At 38.4% G+C, this 6,310-nt stretch overlaps 1 long non-coding RNA gene across 1 annotated transcript in view; it reads left to right on the forward strand.

The window, feature by feature from the left end:
• Positions 1-6,006, forward strand: part of LOC125615504 — a 19,598-nt gene extending 13,592 nt beyond the window's left edge. The window contains exons 3-4 of the long non-coding RNA XR_007346120.1: positions 805-810; positions 5,996-6,006. This is a non-coding gene — a long non-coding RNA (uncharacterized LOC125615504). The remainder of the gene's footprint in view (positions 1-804; positions 811-5,995) is intronic.
• The last annotated feature ends 304 nt before the right edge of the window (positions 6,007-6,310 follow it).

Raw genomic sequence — 6,310 nt, forward strand, 5'->3', positions numbered from 1 at the left:
AATATAGGGTTTCAAAATACTTTCTAATTATCTTCTGTATTTCTGTAGTGTCCGTTGTGATATTTCCTTTATCATCCCGTATGTTAGTAATTTGAGTTCTCTCTCTTCTTCTCTAAGTTAGCATGGCTAAGGGTCTGTCGATCTTATTTATTTTTTCGAAGAAACAACTTTCAGTTTTATCAATTTTTTCAATTTTTTTTTGTTTCAATTTCATTGATTTCCACTCTCATTTTAATTATTTCTTGCCTTCTACTACCTTTGCTGTTGTTTTGCTCTTCCTTTTATAGGGTTTTGAGATGAAGTGTGAGTTCATTTATTTGTTGTTTTTTTCTTTTTTTGAGGAATATACTATAGGGAATGAATTTCCCTCTTAAAACTGATTTCATTGTGTCCCATAGATTCTGATATGTTGTGTCTGTATTTTCATTTATCTTTAAGAATTTTTTGATTTCCTCCTTTCTGTCTTCTGTAACCATTGATCATTCAGTAACATATTGTTCATTTTCCAGGTGATGCAGGATTTTTCCTTCCATCTTTTATCATTGATTTCCAGTTTCATTCCATTATGATCAGATAAGATGCACGGTATTATCTCCACACCTTTATATTTACTAATAGTTGCCATATGGCATAAGATATGGTCTATCTTTGAGAAGGATCCATGTGCTGCTGAGAAGAACGTGTATCCACTTGATGATGGTTGATATATTCTATATATGTTGGTTAAATCTAGGTTATTGATTGTGTTATTGAGTTCTATAGTTTCTTTATTCAGCTTTTGTGTGGAAGATCTGTCTAATGGAGAGAGCGGTATGTTGAATCACCCATAATTATTGTGTTGTGGTCTATTTGACTCTTGAACTTGAGAAGAGTTTGTTTTATGAACGTTGCAGCACAATTGTTTGGTGCATACATATTGATAATTGTTATGTCTTGTTGGTGAATGGTTCCTTTTAACAGTATATAGTGTCCTTCTTTATCCCTTTTGATTAACTTAGGTTTGAATTTGATTTTATTCAATATGAGTATGGCCACTCCTGCTTGCTTCTGAGGACCATGTAAGTGGTATGATTTTCCCAACCTTTCACCTTCAGCCTGTGTATGTCTTTTCCTATCATATGAGTCTCCTGAATGCGGCATATTGTTGGATTTGTTTTTTTTTAATCCAGGTTACTAGCATATGTCTCTTGATTGGTGAATTTAAGCCATTAACGTTTAAGGTTACTATTGACATATGGTTTGTACTTCCAGTCAGGCTTATTTATTTATTTATTTTAATATGGCTAGTTTTTCCTTTTTGTTTAGTTTTTTCTTCCCTTTACTGCGTTACCTCCCACTGTTAGTTTTGGGTGCTGTTTTTCATTCCTCTTCTTGTAGTGTTTTGCTCAATATGCCTTGCAGTGCTGGTTTTCTGGCTGCGAATTCTTTTAAGTTTTGTTTATCGTGAGATATTTTAATTTCATTGTCAAATCTGAAGCTTAATTTTGCTGGATACAGTATTCTTGGTTGGAATCCATTATTTTTCAGCGTTTGAAATATGTTGTTCCAGGATCTTCTCGCTTTCAAAGTCTGTGATGAAAAATCAGCCGTTAACCTAATTGGTTTACCCCTGAATGTAATCTGCCTCCTTACTCTCGTAGCTTTTAATATTCTCTCCTTGTTCTGTATGTTGGATATCTTCATAATTATGTGTCTTGGAGTTGGTCTATTACAGTTTTGTATGTTTGCGGTCCTGTAGGCTTCCAGGATTTGGCAATCCATTCCATCTTTCATATCTGGGAAGTTTTCTAATATTATTTCATTCAATAGATTGTTCATTCCTTTGGTTTGAACCTCTATACCTTCTTCTAGCCCAGTGACTCTCAAGTTTGTTTTTTTTATGACATCCCATATATCTTGGATGGATTGCTCATGATTTCTTAGCATCCTTTCTGTGTTGACTACATTCTTTTCAAGTTGATAAACTTTGTCTTCATTATCTGATGTTCTGACTTCTATTTGATCTAGTCTATTTGTAATATTCTCATTTGAGTTTTTAATTTGGTTTATGGTTTTCTGCATTTCTAGGATTACTGTTTGATTTTTTTTTTTAAATCTCTATCTCCGGGTAGAGCTCATTCTTTGCCATTTGAATTTGATTATGTAATTCATTTTCAAAGTATACTTTCATTGTTTGGACTTGCTGTCTAATGTCTTCTCTAGGATTCCGTTCCATCTGAGTTAGGTATGCCTTGAGTTCTTTCTCTGTCCATTTTTCTGATGACTCAAGGTTCTCCTGTGAATTTAAGTTGACCTGCATTGTTTGTAATCCTTTTTTCCCTTGTTTTTTTCATGGTGCTCATGTTACTTTCCAACTCTGTTTGACTGCTGTGTTTCTGTTTTCTCCTTTAAATTTGTTTTGTTTTTTATAGTTCCAATATCTCTCCTTTGTGTTGGGAGACAATGTTTAGAGATGTTGGATTTAATTGTGATTTAAGGTAAATTCATTAGTTTCATTAAAGGCCTACAGATTTTGATGGTATATAGAGAATTGAGGTTTGAACTTAGGATTTTATGTTGAGGTTGGGCGATTTGATGGTATGGAGGTTATATATGTTAGCTTCTTTGGGGGTTGCTCAAATAGGCAGTTATTAACAAGAGAATAGACAGGAGTACTTGGGGGTAGTTAGGGCTTAGGCGGACTATAGACTGATTCATAGTATTCATCTATTTGCATTTAGTAAGTTATACGTAATCTGGGTCATCACGCTTAAGAGGAAAGATGGGGAAAAGGTAAGGAAGCAAACCAAGAAAGAGAGAGGGAGAGAAGAAAGAAAGAGAAAAGAATAGAAAAGAAAAAGAAATGATAAAAAAATTATAAAATGCAGTAAAATAAAAATTACAATAACAAAAAAATAATTAAAAAAAATTAAAATTAAAAAATTAAAAAAAGAGGGGACCCAACATGGCGGTGGGGGGGAGGCAGCACTTTCAGTACCTCCTCATTAATGGGGTCAGAGAGACGCATTAATACGCTTAGATTCTACCCCTGAGAAACTTCTAGCAAAATTCCACTGAAAGGAGACCTGCCGGGAATTAGTAAGATTATTGGAGGTGACAGTTTGCCCCAGACGAGTGAATCTCTGCCACGCGGCGTGGAGGTCCAGACCTGCTGGCCGCCGCCGAACGGCCGCCGCCCGCCCGGCTCAGCTAACAGCCATCGCCCACCTGGCTCAGCTAATGGCCGCCGCCAGCCCGGCTCAGCAAACGGCCTCCAAGGTGCGGCGAAGGGACTCTAACCAAGACTTCATGAAATAGCTAACCGGGAACCAAAACCAACCGAGATTGGGTCAGACCAGAGACAAGCCAGCACCACCCCTTCCCTTTGGACACTCTGGCAAGGAGCCTGGGGCCCGCCATAGCAGAGAGGTGACGTCACCAGAGTTCGGCCCATGAGATTCCTTTCCAGCAGAATCCACTTTAGCAGGTGTGTGACTCCCACCCCCACGATATACAAACAGCCAGGAAACCTCAAAAATCTCTCCGTGGGCATGGCTGTAGAGGCCGAGGGACTCCCGACCCCCAACTCCCTCTACCACCAGCGACGTGGGCGTGACTGTAGGGGCGGAGGGAAGCAGAGAAGACTCCCCACCCCCAACTCCTCCAACTGCCAATGGAGTGGGCGTGATGGTAGGGGCGGAGGAAAGCAGAGGGCACACCCAAACCCCAACTCCTCCTATCGCCAGTAGAGTGGATGTGAGGGTAGGGTCCGAGGGAAGAGGGGATTCTCGATCACCAACTCCCCTTACCACTAGTGGCGACACCCAAGGTCTTAACCATGAGTTTCCGAGGGCGTGCTCACCAAAGGAATCCGGAAAAACTAAACTGTTGGTTCCCTGATCACTGCTCCACAGCACTGGGGCTTAGATGAATGACAGAGAGAGTGCTCTGTTGTTCGGGAAATAGGGCACGCAGTGGGGCTGCAAGTGTAACCAGATCCTTGGGGAACCGCCTCGGGTGAGCAGAACCTGGCTGGCTGGCAGGAGGAAGGGGGGGAGGGGTCGGAGAAGTGAAACGGCTCTGGACTAACAGGATTCAGAGACTCCCAGGAGCTGCCCTACAGGGATTGCTGTCGGCACATAGAGGGCAGAAGCTCGGCTCGGAGGGCACAGCTCCACCTACTGGAAGAGAAGAAAATGGATCTCTAAGACCTCATTTTTTTAAAAATTTTTTTTCTCGCCTTTTCCTTCTTTCTTTCTTTCCCTTTTCAAGTTTTATTGTTCTTTCCATTCTCCTCATTCTATCTCTCTCTCCTTCTTTCTTTTTAAGAGCACCTTCCTTCCCCTACCCCCCAACTTTCATCCCAAGCATTACATCTTCCATTACGTGTAATTGTCTAAATGCAAATAGGTGAATGTTTCGAGACTGTCTATAGGGCTCCTAAATACCTAGCTATTACCAAACACCCTGATCTAATTGCCTGTTAATATCCCCCTTCAGCAGAGCAATCTTCCAAATTAGCCAAGACATACTAACCCTCATACCATCATAGCACCTAACATAAACATAAAGTCCTAAGAACAAACAACAAATCACTATATGTATACAGAACCCGGAAGCCTTGTATGAATTGAATGAAGCAGGTTTAAAGTACAATAAAGCCCAACATTTTTAGGCGTAGTCTCCCACCACACAGGAGAGACCACAGAGATATACAAAAACAATTTATAGGAGAAAACAGAAACACAGCAGTTAAACAGAGTTGGAAAGTAACATGAACAACATGAAAAAACAAGGGAAAAAAGGAATACAAACAATGCAACACAACTTAAATCTACAGGAGAACCTAGAGGCATCAGAAAAATGGACAGAGAAAGAACTCAAGGCATACGTGACTCAGATGGAATGGAATCTTAGAAAAGTCATGAGACAGCAAGTCAAAACAATGAAAGAATACTTTGAAAACGAATGGCATAAGCAAATTCAAGTTGCAAAGAAGGAACTCTACCAGCAGATAGAGATTTAAAAAAAAATTCAAACAGTAACCCTACAAATGCAGGAAACCATAAACCAAATTAAAAACAGAAACGAGAATATTACAAATAGAGTAGATAGGCTAGTAACCTGGATTAAAAAAACAGATCCAACCATATGCTGCCTTCAGGAGACTCATATGATAGGAAAAGACATACACAGGCTGAAGGTGAAAGGTTGGGAAAAATCATACCACTCACATGGCCCTCGGAAGCAAGCAGGAGTGGCTATACTCATATAGAATAAAATCAACTTCAAACCTAAGTTAATCAAAAGGGATAAAGAAGGACACTATATACTGTTAAAAGGAACCATTCACCAACAAGACATAACAATTATCAATATGTATGCACCAAATAATTGTGCTGCAATGTTCATAAAACAAACTCTCCTCAAGTTCAAGAGTCAAATAGACCACAACACAATAATTATGGGTGACTTCAACACACCACTCTCTCCATTAAACAGATCCTCCAGACAAAAGCTGAATAAAGAAACTATAGAACTCAATAACACAATCAATAACCTAGACTTAACCAACATATATAGAATATATCAACCATCATCAAGTGGATACACATTCTTCTCAGCAGCACATGGATCCTTCTCAAAGATAGACCATGTCTTATGCCATAGGGCAACTCTTAGTAAATATAAAGGTGTGGAGATAATACCATGCATCTTATCTGATCATAATGGAATGAAACTGGAAATCAATGATAAAAGATGGAAGGAAAAATCCTGCATCACCTGGAAAATGAACAATATGTTACTGAATGATCAATGGGTTACAAAAGATATAAAGGAGGAAATCAAAAAATTCTTAAAGATAAATGAAAATACAGACACAACATATCAGAATCTATGGGACACAATGAAAGCAGTTTTAAGAGAGAAATTCATTTCCTGGAGGTCTTTCCTCAAAAAAAGAAAAAAACAACAAATAAATGAACTCACACTTCATCTCAAAACCCGAGAAAAGGAAGAGCAAACAACAGCAAAGGTAGTAGAAGACAAGAAATAATTAAAATAATTATTACTTTAATTATAATAATATTATTGTTATGAGAGTGGAAATCAATAAAATTGAAACAAAAAAAACCATTGAAAAAATTGATAAAACTAAAAGTTTATTCTTCGAAAAAATAAGTAAGATCGACAGACCCTTAGCCATGCTAACTTAGAGAAGAAGAGAGAGAACTCAAATTACTAACATACGGGATGAAAAAGGCAATATCACAATGGACACTACAGAAATACAGAGGATAATTAGAAATTATTTTGAAACCCTATATTC

The sequence above is a fragment of the Marmota marmota genome, unplaced genomic scaffold, assembly GCF_001458135.2.
Source record: "Marmota marmota marmota unplaced genomic scaffold, marMar, whole genome shotgun sequence".
In the NCBI taxonomy this organism is placed as follows: domain Eukaryota; kingdom Metazoa; phylum Chordata; class Mammalia; order Rodentia; family Sciuridae; genus Marmota; species Marmota marmota.